Here is a 13,909-nt window from a genome sequence, read left to right on the forward strand (position 1 = left end):
TTACAATTTCATTAAATTGAAATAATTTGTTAATGTACCAACCGATTTATCTTTAGAGATTAGACAGTACATATTTAAGTGGTATTAATATTTAATACATCTTAACGCTGATTAAAATGTATCAAATTAAAGTTGTGCACATTATTTTTATTAATTATACACAGATATTTATCAGCCATAGCCAATGTTAAAAACAAAGTATTAAATCGTTTTGTTCCTTTTTACAATTAAATATAAATTTTACATCTTACATTTTCATTCAACTGGTAAATTTTCATCGTTCCCCATATTTTTATTGTTTATTTACACGTTATTTGTTGTCTTAGATAATCGTTCTTCTGGGCATATTTGTTTTTTTTTTATAAACAAATTGTCTGTAGAAATGTGTCGTAACAATGTTATGGAAAAGAAAACTGTTGGGGGTTGATTGAATTATTTTACTAATTCAAAAGAAGACACAATATTCAGATATTCCTCAACTAATTTTTATTAGTTTCTCCAGAACCGCTCCTCATAACCTCACTTTACCTTAAATGAGCACATAGAGTTATTAATTATTAATGAAAATAACTACAAATATTGTTTCGAACAATTTGTGTACTCCATTGTTTTACAAATCTCTGAGAAAATTGTGATTCTATTCATATCTGTTTGACAGTCTTGATGAATTAATCTCAGGAAATATTTCTAATGAAAAAGATAAATAAAAAACAACAATTCAACTGACAAACAAAAATTCAGTATTTAAAATCACATACAATGCTGTTATACATATTAGATTTTAGGAAGAAAATATCTTAGATATTCATAGAACAACATCATTACCGAAGACGCCCTAAATTGGCTACAACAAATTAAAAACATATAATTTACCATAATTATTTTGTGAATTTCGAATTTTAATTGTATTTTTCTTCATACGAATATATATATATATATTAGCAGGGAGTAGGATTAGCGATTACATTGTTCGGAAAAAAAGTAATGTCAATTGTTAATTGAATTTCCGAGAAAAAATTTAAGGGAATCAAAATTTTGAAACAAGTTTTATCAATGTGACAATTTTTTCGAGTTTTTCTATTTGGAGGAAAGGAGCAACGAAGCAAGTTGGTGATTCATTTCATCATTTCTTTTCTTATTTGGCATCACTTGATAAGTATTTAAACTGTTTGCTGTATTATTCTCTAATAACAAAATATTTGATTCACCGAGAAGTTATCTTTTTTAATTTAAGAATAATTTTGACAGTGTCAACAATGTTAAAGGTTTAAAATTATTTATTCTTATACTAATTTACAGAGATGTTTGTATCATGCGTTCAAATGAAAACTTGGTCTGAGTAGGCGTTGAACAAAGTAAACCATTTGGAACAGCGTAAAGTTTGAATTTCCCGCCGTTACACATGAATGACAGTTGGCACATAATTGAGCATGTTTGTTTTCAGCAAAGGGTGCCCTTACATATTTGCTTCGAGAATAGGAATCATTAGTTATTCTATTTCTAATGTAAAACATTGCAAAGAAAGAAAAAACAAGCATTTTTTGTTTATAGATTTTAGGTTAGCTGTCAACATAGTAACATACTCTAATTACAACTGTCAATCTACACTTTAAAAAAGCAAACCAATTGACCGTTTTTAACGCCTTCCCAGCCCAGGATTTCATTTGAATGTCCAATATACCTGTAATACCTGTTTACGTTGTAAAGAACTATGGTGGTGCAAATCGCACACATTTGGCATTAACTTTTAAACTTTTACACGAGTTGTCATAGTAACAGGTCAGTCATTTGCACCACAGTGGTTTTTTACAAAGTGAACAGGTATTAGGTATAAGTAAGTGTATGTATAGTGATGACTTTTTGGGGTTTTTTTCTATAATTTTATAATAACAGGACAAAGAATTATCATTTAAATGTGATTTTAAATTACCAAATTGAAAACTATTTCACCAAGTCATGTAATAACCACATTAATCATTTAATGAATGATTAACAATTTCCTTTGGGGAGTTACTTGTCATTAAAAAGTATTTTGGTGACTATAACCAAATCTAACTGGGTCCTTGTTTCCCCCTTTACCAGCGAAATCTTATTGAACATAACATCACAAAGATCAAATTACCCTTACATTAGTTTTGTTAAATTTATCAATACAAGTACACCTCCTTGCAATGATTTTAAAATTTGTATTGGGTCTAATATTGTTTGTAAATATTTTTGATGAAACAATCAGTAGATCCAGCAACAACGCCTGTAAAAATTTTGAAGATTACTTTAATGTGACCAACAACCAAAATTGTTTTTACGATCCAGATATGCTTTTAGAGACAGTAAGTTTGTTAATCTATTCCCATAACGAACCATAAAACTTCATTCATCAGATAAAAATAGTAAGAAATTTAAATAATTTAGTTTCAATCGAAAAGAGGTTTTGAAAAATGTGAGTCTGACGGATAATATAATGAATATTTTCAGCCAGATTTAATTAAAAAATATGCTGGTGTATTTGAAGCTTACAAATTTGCTACAGAAGATAATTATATACTGACAATGTTTAGAATACCCAGGAAAAATCCCAAAGGTACAATATTGCTCCAACATCCTTTAGGTGTTGATTCTAGAGTTTACGTGAGTCGAAGAGAGGATTCTTTGGGTAACAATTTTTGAATTGTTTTAATTTTCCACAATATTTCGTCACAGTTCGATTAAAAACGTTTTCTCAATAGTTTCGAATAGAGAAATTCAATTTTAATTTTATTTTAAAACATTTTTTGCAGCTTTTAAATTGTGGAGAGCTGGTTATGATATTTGGCTCAACAATAACAGGGGTACGTTGTTTTCCGAAAAACACGTGAATAAAACAATTTCTTCTCTCGAATACTGGAATTTTAGGTACGTAATTAGGAATTATTACGAACCATAATGTCATGATTTATTTTAGTTTTCATGAAATGGGTTTGTTCGATATTCCCAGTCAAATAGATTTAATTAAGAAGAAAACTAAAGATTCCCAAATTATATACGTGGGGCACTCCATGGGTTCAACTAGTGGTTTGATTTACGCATCTTTAAAATCTCAACAAGTGAAGACTTCAATTAAAGCGTTTATATTTATGGCAATGCCTTGCTATTTTGAGTACAGTACAAGTCTTTTAACCCAGTTAATACATTTAAAAGGTTTTCCTGTTTCTTTACAAGTGTGTATGTTACATAAGCATTGTTCTTATTACTGATTAAAAAATTGTAGAAATTTGTTGACGAATTAGGAATAGGTCCTTTCGTACCATTTCTACCTTTGGTAGCAAACATTTCTAAAATGTTATTTAGAGTATTTCCAATTTTTCTACTTCTTGTTCACTTTTTTTTGTTACTTGGAACAGGGTGGACACCCGAAGAAGTAGAACCGGTACTATAGTTTATCAATTTATCATAATATGATAATATCTTATTCAATTCTTTTCTTTTAGGCCCTTGTTAATTTTAATGTCGCAATTAACCTAAAAAATTTCTCTTGGAAAGTACTACTTCATTTTTTACAGCTGGTAAAGAGTGGATCAAGATTTCAAATGTTTGATTATGGTAAAACAAATAATTTAAAAATCTACCGTTTGGAAGAACCTCCTGCTTATCCCATCGAGAATATTTCAGTTCCAGTTTATTTGATATCTAGCGTAAATGATTCGCTCACGACATCGAAGGTGAGATTTTTTCGAAATTTCAGATTGTACCTACTAACTACTGCTTACACAGGATGCAGATTTATTATTCGAGCGATTACCAGAAAGTACTCGAGTGTATGGAAAATTAACTGTGGCTGGTTTAAATCATGTGGATTATTTCATAGGAAAATATGCACCTATTACATGTTACGAAAAGGTATTAGACTTCATTAGTAAGATTTCACCCTAATAAATGTAACTTTATAAGGTCAAAAATTATTTAGAAAATGAAATAAATGTTTAAAAAGTAATAATAACTGATGGTGTTTCCTGTACAATGTAAAATAAATGCGTAAAACAATACACATATTCCAGAAAAAAAATTGTTATTATTATATAAGTTTTAACTTTTTTTTTTTTTCGTAGATAAACATTCATTCTAAACGATATAATATTTATATGATATGTAAACTAAATTTTAAACAAATAAAAAACTTCTTCAAGTCCTGAGCTTTTGGCCACAGTTCCTAAAACACTAGCAGCATTTCCTCTTTGGACAGCAATACTTATTCTTTGCTGGAAATAGCTAGGGGACTCGGAGACACCAGATTTTTCAAGCAGCAACTTGCTTATATCTTTAAAAAGCTCTTTAGCGTCTGGGCTCCATGGGCCAAAGGTTTCTAACGAAAAGGCGACAAAATTATGATTTCCTTTAATTGTACAGTATTTGCCGTGTTTTAATTTTTCGGCTGAAAGAGCAGCGGAACCTGATTTTCTTGAACAACCATCTAAATGTGTTGCAGCCAAGGTATCAACACATGTTACATCCCAAACAAGTGTTCTACCACGTTTCCAAGGAATCAAAGTAACCCCATCTGGTCTTTAACTAAATACAATACACAATATGTGTGTGCATAATAGTTCAATTAGATGAAATAGCAATTTTTGATCAATTTTAACTTCTTCACTGGTATTCTCTATACATACTGCTTCTAGTTTTGTTTGATACAAGTGTACTTTTTATGAAAAAGTCAACATAAAAATATTACATAAAGTTAAGGAAGGATATGATTAATAATTCATTTTACTGTCTATATTGTTAAGTGTTGACATTTAAAAGTGAAGTATTTTGTTATCTATCTACTGATAAAATCAAGAAAATCTACCTTTTATATAAATGTAAATCATGATTGCGATACATCCGTTTTGTTTTCAATAGATAATTAATTTATTATTTTAAGATATGATTACGAATTTTTTTTGCGCATAATATATTTTATCCAACACCTGTTTATTATGAAGTCATAATAATCCCGGTTTTGAATATATTATGAGGTCTATAAAACACTAGTGGACTTACGAACCCATAATTGAACTGTTTTTATAACTAATGAGTTTAGAGAGAATTGAACAGTTTATTGAAATAGTTATTGTTTCTCACCCTGTAGTACTTTTTTGAATCATTTTATTCCATCTCCTTGGAGACGATTGTCAAACCATAACAATTTTTTTTTTGTAATTTTTCATAAATCCTTTTAGACCAAATTTCTCAACTTACATCGATTTTAAAAGTATTGATGAATTTTTCTTCACGTAAACCTTAATAGAGTTAAGTTAACAAAAGATGTTATTTTCAAAATTTGTAATAAGAGTTTAAGTTTTTGAAATAAAAATTATGATAAAATATGTAGATACATATATACCGGGTGACTGACGAAAAACTTTTAATGCTGTATCTTGCTTATTTTTTTTTCCGATTTGAATAAATGACACATCTGAATTCACTTTCAAATAAATACTTTAAAAACGTACATATTATGTACATCAGAATCTAAATTATTTACAACCTTCAAGGACATTGATCTCAAAACCGTCCTATTCATTTCAAAATTACGTATATTTCCGTTGCCTTTCACACTTTGACTTCGTCCTTGCCTTGTGATACATATTTATTATTTATACTCTTCCTTGTGATTTTGTTCGAGTTTTGATGACTGCTTCCCAGAACATGCGTCTGGTGCTGTAAAAATATAGTAACAGAGCTCTATCTGTTGCTAGAGTTTGTCCTAAGACGACATCCAAATAGTAATATTTTTACTTCAAAATACAATACTGCTTAGATGTCTTCACTTCACTCTTCACTGAACCACAGAATAAGAGAAACAAGAAGCGTAAGACCAACGGACGCATTCTATCGGAATGGACTGAGTGAAAAAGAGGATTCTCGAAAAAGCTTGTTCTACAGATAGGGAATTGCTTGAAAGTTTACAAACCACAGAAAGAGCTTGTCTTATCTATAATATTATCAATCATTGGAGATTATTAACTTAAAAATAAAAGATGTTTAATTAATGATTTTTAATTATATTAAAGAGTTCTCTCCTTCAAATTTGCTATAATATTTTTACGGTGTATAATTTTTATTTATAAGTGGAAAGTCTACCTTACAAATTTCGAAGTTGTTGTGACAATGATATCTTTTTTATCTAATGGCGTAACCCTGGATTAAACAATATGAAAATATTCTTAGGCGTACGTGACTATACTTAAGATTTTTTAATTCCAATGATTATTCAATAAACACTCAAATATAAAAATGTGCTAATAGTTCAAGAACAATAACATTGAACATGCAGATATTTCAAGATCTCGATCATGATAGGGAATATAATCTGTATCTTAAGAATGACATTTAATTGTGTCGCAATAAAGTTTAAGTAATATTCATAATTTCGCGCCGAAAGCGTCCAAAAGTGGAGATCGTCAGGTGCTGGTTGAGCCGACAATGGCGCCACTCTGGCGGGGGCTCGACGTACTATTATTTCGGCGCCCTAAAAATATTTTTTTCACAACTTTTTCGATAGTTTGGGATATTGAATTGTAATCTATCCGATAGTTTGAAAAATCTTCCAACTTTATTCCAAAAATGGTTTGAATAGTTTCATCGGAACAAAAGTTAACAGGGGGTTGAAAAATTAGCATGTAAAACCCTATGGCCAGTATTAAAAAAAACTCACTGTATATTCTATCTCGTGAAGTCTCGGAAGTCATGTTAAGCCATTGGTCCCGGTTAATTGAGTTGGTCATCATGCCCCTCATAGATTTGTAAGCCAGTCCTAGACTGTGAAACAAATTTTATACACCAGAAAGTTGTTTGGAAAATGACAATTACACAGTTTTAACTGACATTCATATTAAGCATAACAGACCAGACATTATTATTTTAAATAAACAACAAAAGCAAGCATATCTTTTAGATATAGGTGTTCCAAATTCACATAATATAACACAGACATATAACACAAAAATTAATAAATATTTAGAGCTCTCCGTTGCTATGAGAAATCTTTGGTGTTTAGAAAAAATTTCAATTTTACCACTTATAATTTCAGCAACGGGAATAGTACCGCCATCTCTTTTTAAAAATTTAAGAATTCTGGATTTAGGGAACACATTGGTACGAGTAGTTGAAATTCAAAAAGGTATATTATTATACTTATGTCATATCGTGAGGAAGTTCCTTAACATTGACACAGAACATAATAAAACATAACAAAGTCAAAATGTGGAGGCGAGACGCCGGTAATTATGTTGATTAGCACTGCACTATTACTTGATTGTAATATCCGTAATAGTGTATGTACTCCGGCAAAATTGCCGTGCCGTCGGGTGGTGGAGGGTTAAAAAATTACACCATTTGGTTCGATTTAAAATTTAGTTTATATCATAAACACAATTTCATTGGAACAAAGTCAACAACACTGTCTACACGTGCTATTGACAAAACATTTTAAAAAATAAACTTCGTTTTAAAATTTCTAAAAGTTGAACAATCTTTGATTTGATTTTCTCCTCATATAAATGAATTTTTGAACAGTCCAGTCCGTAATTTGTATTATTGTTTTCGGAGTGGATATTTAATGTGAAGTAAAAAATTTTTTGTTATCAAGTACCAAGTCCAAATTTTGTTAAATTGTCATGTACACCTAATTAATATTTCGCTCATTATTTTTCCATTATTTTCAGGTTTTCGTGTGACAAAAAAAATGTTCATCAAAAATGCATGCATATTTTTAAGGAGTAATATATGTAGCAAGACCTTTTGACCTTTATTTGATCATTTTTAAATTTCCAATTATTATTTGTTACCATTTCTTGTTGCCATTGTTAGACAAACCGAAATGACGAAATACTGAACTAGTGAGTCGTTACAATAATAAAAATAATTAAATCTTACTAATATTTATTTAGTTACAAATATGACTAATATTTATTGCATATAACAATGCGCATTATTGCTCTAAGCGTCTAAGGTACTTATTCATTTCTGAGTATCACTAAGAATTTTTATTACTTAAACTATACTATATTTATAACAAATCAAGGTGTTATTTTAATTTATATGATTATATATTTTAATGACCATTTTATTAATGTTTTCTTAGATAAACCCACAGGTCGCAACTTATCATACACTCCCAGAAAAAAAATTACAAATTTCATTTGGTTATTTACGTTAAGTTTGTTATGCTAAAGTTCCAGGTTAAATAGATTCAAGCAATCACATTTTACTTTTTTGTGTTTCCAGCTTTTGACATTAAATGTAGTAGCAATTTCTTTAAATAAAACTAAAATTTCATATTTGCTGTAGCCCGTTCGAAAAAGCTTTAACATTATTATCATTGACTATAATTTGAAAGCATTTCTACAATTTTTCTGATAATCTGACAATGTCATATTTATGATCACATAATCGGCATATCGAAGTAGCTGCAATGGCAATGTCATTATTCTTGACCTATTAACACATTTTGGTATTTATGTGATAATTTTTGATTTAGTTATATTAAATGATCGACGCAATCTAGAAATCTGAGTTTGATAAATCACAAATATGAATCTTTTGTATTTTTCGATCTACCAATTGCGGTAGTCAAATTTGAAACATATATTTATTGGCCATAACCCATTTTCATTCTTAGCCTTAGTCTTTTTTGATTCTACCTTCAATCGTTATCTTTTTAAAATATTTTTAATTTTTAATTTATTGCATGTTGTTTGTCGCTTTGTCGTCTTTGCTTACGGAAATAAGTTTAAAATTTTTTTTGGAAGATTATGGAAGTAATAGTTATTTATTTAACGAGTTCGTGTATAATTTGGGCTTTTTTTGGCATGAGTGGGCCAGTTTAAAACTCGAGTGAAACGAGAGTTTTAAAGGTCCACGAGTGCCAAAAAAGCGCAAATTACACAAAAACGAGTTGAATACAACGTTTTTTTGTTCGACGAGCCCCCCCAAAGGCTCCAAATGGCTGAAAATCTTTAAAATTAGTTTGACGTTTCGTTTTGACAAGTTGTCAAATTCATCAAAATCCGTTCACACAGGAGAAAATTCTCAAATTCTGACAGTGTCGACCAAAAAGATATTTATCTGCAAAGTAAAAAAAAATATGACACAATATTTAGTTGCTGCTTTTAATAGTTCTCTGCCCAACTCCCTATAAAGTCACTTCACGATAAATTTTCTGCCGTGCATCGTTATGGCGTCGATTGTTAATAAAAATGACTACAAACATTATTTTCAAGAATCGGTAGTATACTCCTTTGTTTTACAAATTTCTCAGAACATTTTATCTGATATCTGTATCACAGTCTTGATGGATTATTAATCGCAGGAAATATTCCAGATGAAAAAATTGATTTTTATCAACAATAATTCAACTAACAAACGGAAATTCAGTATTCTTACACTAATCCTGTGTCATTAGATTTTAGATTTTCGACATTCATGGGATGGGAGCATTGGCAAAGAGTAGGATTAGCGATAATATAGTTCAAAAAGAACAAAGTGGTGGTGATGAAAGGAGGAAGATTAAAGCAGGAAATAGTGACGTCAATTGAATTTCTTATTTTCTTATGAGCTCGCCTCTTAGATATTTATATATCTTCTACTAAGACACTAATGCATGTACTATTGCGGGCAAAAAAAGTGGGACATCAAATTTCTGTCAGTTTTGAAAAATTCGATGTAGTTCAAGCTTTATTGTCATTTTTTTTGACACTATTCCAGCTGACAGTTTAAAAATTTATTTTATACTCCTATTTTACTTTTCCAAATGCCCTCTTCTTTTGATAAAGGTAGATTTTGATTGGAACTTTGCATTAAATAAATATTCACTACGTGCTTACTTACAATCATTCCCTTACAACCTACAATACTTAATGACAACGTCAATCAATTCAAAGTAGGGTTAGAATCAGATAAGGGTTATTTCACATTAAAAGTCAAGACAATGACGTTGATGTCCCACTTTTTTTGCCCGCAATAGTACATCGCTAGATTTAAATTTTGAACTGAAAAATAAATTCGATAGTGTCAAAATTTTAAAGTTTAAAGCTAAAATATAATTTACTCTACAAACAAAACTTAGTTCAACCTTAAGTAGTAAAGTATGTAAGTGTAATGTAAGTCTGTAGGTGTACGTTTAACAATTTTTAGTGGCTTTTCCTATTCATTAATAATAACAGGAGACAAAATTCTTTTAATTTAATTTGACTTTACCAAATTATGAACCGATCATCAAGTCATGTAACGACTACATTTGTAATATGATGAATAGTGAACAACTTCCTCATGTAAATTACTTGTTATTAAAAAGTATTTTGGTGACTATAAAAAATATATCTGTGGCGGTCGTGAAAAAGTAGGTAAGTCGAAAATGTTAATTTTTCAGGGCAACGATTCAAAATTCCACATCATTCCTAAAATCCTGTAATTAAATAGAAACTTTTTTCCACCTGTACTTGCTTTCAATATAAGTAAATTTTAAACTGTGAAAATCTGAATTATTGAATTCCATGATTTATTATTAAAGTGTAAACATCGTTAACTCATTTTTGAAATTATTTGACTTACCTACTTTTTCACGACCGCCACAGATATATAAGTGCGTCCTTTACCAATGAAATCTTATTGAACATTATACATTACAAGGATCTAATTACGTCTACCTTAGTTTCGTTAAGTCTACTGTGTAGAACTGTAGATTGTGCATCTCCATCCAATGACTATAAAATTCGTGTTGTGTTTAATGTTTTTAATAAATATTTTAAATGAAACAATCAGCAGATCCAGCAACAACGTCTGCACAATTTTAATGCCAGCAACAGCTAAAATTGTTTTTACCCAGGAAAAATTCCAAACGTATAATACTGCTTCAACGTTCTTTAAGTATTAATTCTATTTTCGTGAATCGAGGAAACGATTCTTTAGGTAACAATTTTTTTTAATTTTTTCTACATTATTTCGTTACATTTAAATAACGTTCTTAACAGTTGCAAAAAGAGAAAAGAAATTTTAATTTTATCTTAATCTATGTTTTACAGGGTTTTACATATCGAGAGCTGGTTACGATATTTGTCATTAACAGAGGGATACTATTTTCGAAGAACAATAATAACAATTTTACGAAATCTGTTTGTATGACATTTCGCTTCAAATAGATTTCATTAAAAAGAAAACAAAAAATTCACAAATAATATCCCTTGAGTACTCCATCAATGGTTTGATTTACGCCTCGTCAAGAGCTCCAGAAGTGAAGACTTCCACCAAAGAGTTTATATTTATTTATGGCAATGTCTTACTATTTTGAGTCCTACAACACGAGCCTTAGTTTTACTATTTCTTATTAATTTTATGTTGTCATCGTGGACGAGATGGACCCCCAAAGAAGCGGAGCCGGTAGTGCAATTTATTGTTTAATAAAAAACAATAAATCGATTCTTTGATTCTAGGCTCTTATCAATTTTGATGAGACAGTTTACTTTTCTTGGAACTACATATTTAGGGTGTTCACAAAATTCAGATTTGTTATTTGAACGTTTACCAGAAAGTAGTCGGATTCATGGAAAATTAACTGTAACTGGTTTAAATCATCTGGATTATTTCCTAGGAAAACATGCGTCCATTATATGTTATAAAAAAGTGTTAAAGTTCATTAGTAAAATATCACCTTAGAATGTCTAATTTAATTATTATGATACACATTTCCTAACTTAATGATAAATCTGTTTAAATGATTATTTTTTAAATAGTATTTTTTTATTGCTACCTGCCGAAACAATAAAAAAATTAAATACAATATGTACTTCTAAATGTTACAAAAATTTCAAATTAGCGGTGACTGAACTATTTTAACTGATTGTTTTTTATTTCAAAAAATATCGATTAACGAATACAATTAATAGTTATTTTTATTATCTACTATTAAGTGTTGGCATTCAAAAGTGAAGTACTTCGTTTTCACTCGTACTTTAATTTTTGATATAATTGAAAATCAAGATTGCGAAACATCCGTTTTGTTTTCAGTAGATAACTAATTTATTGTTTCCACATTATGATCAGGAAATAACTTGTTTCTCGAACATAAGATAATAATTTTAAACTCGTTTTTGATGAAAAACAAAATGTAACAAAACCTTAAATTTTCGAAAGAGTAGCGCACTGAGAGACAAATTTAAAAGAACGTGTTAATAACGCAATTGCGAATTGAAGATCAACAATTTTGATTTTAGAAACAAAAAAAAACAACGGTTCTAAATCATTCAAGTTAGACTCATTCAGAGATCGTATCGTATCTCATCAGAATATCTTATTTATTTAGAAATAGGTTTTATGTATTTAATAAAACAGGATTATAAAGTGTGTTATTGAAATGTCAAGATTCCTATCCTGATAAAAATATAATCTTAATATCGATTTTTTTCAATAAAACTTTTTATCAAATTGCATCTACTGGATTAAGATGGAATTTGCAAGGATTGCAGTGCATATGATTGTTGCGCGAGGCAACAAGTTAAAATAAATAAGATACATAAATAAATCCCACTGATATTTTTTTTTTTAATTTTTGCAAAAATATTACCAACATTACCATGCATTAATTTAAAGATATAACTTAGGTATTTCCTTACTCGGTGGATACCTAAAAAACTAACGATAATAACAATCAGAGATTCCGAAATAATTGTATTTTAAGTAGGTAAGTTATCGTCTTATATTTTGATATAAATTTTGATTCGCATTTCCAAGTTTTGGTATTAATAATATAATACACATAACATAATAAAAATTAATAAAACAAATTAACACATAATTTCGTAAATAGCTGTAGATAGCCTGTAGATAATATCTTTCGAAGAAAGAAATAGTTTTTACCCCTACAAACAAGAGCAGAATCTGATTTATGAATTTACTGAAATTGAATTAAATATTGTGATTGTTTAAAAATATTTTTCTATTCCCTTCTCCAAATGCCACATTGATAAATAGTGTATAAAACGTCACTTTATATACGTTTGTTCACTAGTCATTAGTCCATTCGAGCGTTTTTGGCATATTAAACACGCTCGAAGTTTCTTTAAACACGGCTTGAATTTTTTGGAGACATAATTTGACGCTTATCAGCTTCCAAATTTATTGAACAAAGTTACTAGTTTTATGTATTTGTTTTATTTATTTGATCGTAAAAAATGTATAGGATGCAACTCATTTATAAACTGTCTCGACACTCGTTTTATTAAACGTTCGCTACGCTAATATTACTCGAAAGTAAAAACGCGTTTATAAACCTTGTTACATAATATACTATTCAAATTTCAGTTTCAAATTTTTTATAAAAGTATTATTAACTTGTATTATTTTTGTTTCAATCAAAAAATATGAGTGGAATGACTCTCTTACAAGTTCCCGACGCCACTGTGACAATGTTATCTTGTTTTATCTAGTGGCCCACGAACTCGTTAAATAAATTACTGTTTCTACGACTGCAAAAATTTTTAACAATATTTCATTATTTTTAGTGCGTAAAACATCTCTTAATGATAATACCGTGCGATTAACAATTACTTAGATAAGGGGCGGCTATGACTTTGACAGTGTCAGATTTTTCGTATCTTTGCTAACTTCAGCTAATAAACTGTCACTATTAATCAAATTTTACGCAAAAATGGTTTTTACTTCAGAACATAAAAGATTTATCATTGAATCTTACTTTCGTAATGGTATTTTCAATGACCGGGAATGGACATACAGCGCTGTTGCCTGTTTGGCCGAGTTTCGGCAAAAATTTCAAAATTTTGCCTTCTTTGTGGCAGATTTCTTGAATGTCTAACCATATTTAGAGTGTTCCGAGAACCTGAAAGTGTAGTATGTATATAAAAAAGAAGCTGGGAGGTTAACAGTACATACCCCA

At 29.4% G+C, this 13,909-nt stretch overlaps 1 long non-coding RNA gene across 1 annotated transcript; it reads left to right on the forward strand.

The window, feature by feature from the left end:
* The first annotated feature begins 9,623 nt into the window (after window positions 1-9,623).
* On the forward strand, window positions 9,624-11,836 carry LOC138132691 (uncharacterized). Its single transcript, XR_011160156.1, has 3 exons — window positions 9,624-10,929; window positions 11,043-11,397; window positions 11,451-11,836. It is a non-coding gene; the product is annotated as an uncharacterized lncRNA (long non-coding RNA).
* Window positions 11,837-13,909: the final 2,073 nt, after the last annotated feature.

Source organism: Tenebrio molitor, chromosome 6 (assembly GCF_963966145.1).
Source record: "Tenebrio molitor chromosome 6, icTenMoli1.1, whole genome shotgun sequence".
NCBI lineage: Eukaryota > Metazoa > Arthropoda > Insecta > Coleoptera > Tenebrionidae > Tenebrio > Tenebrio molitor.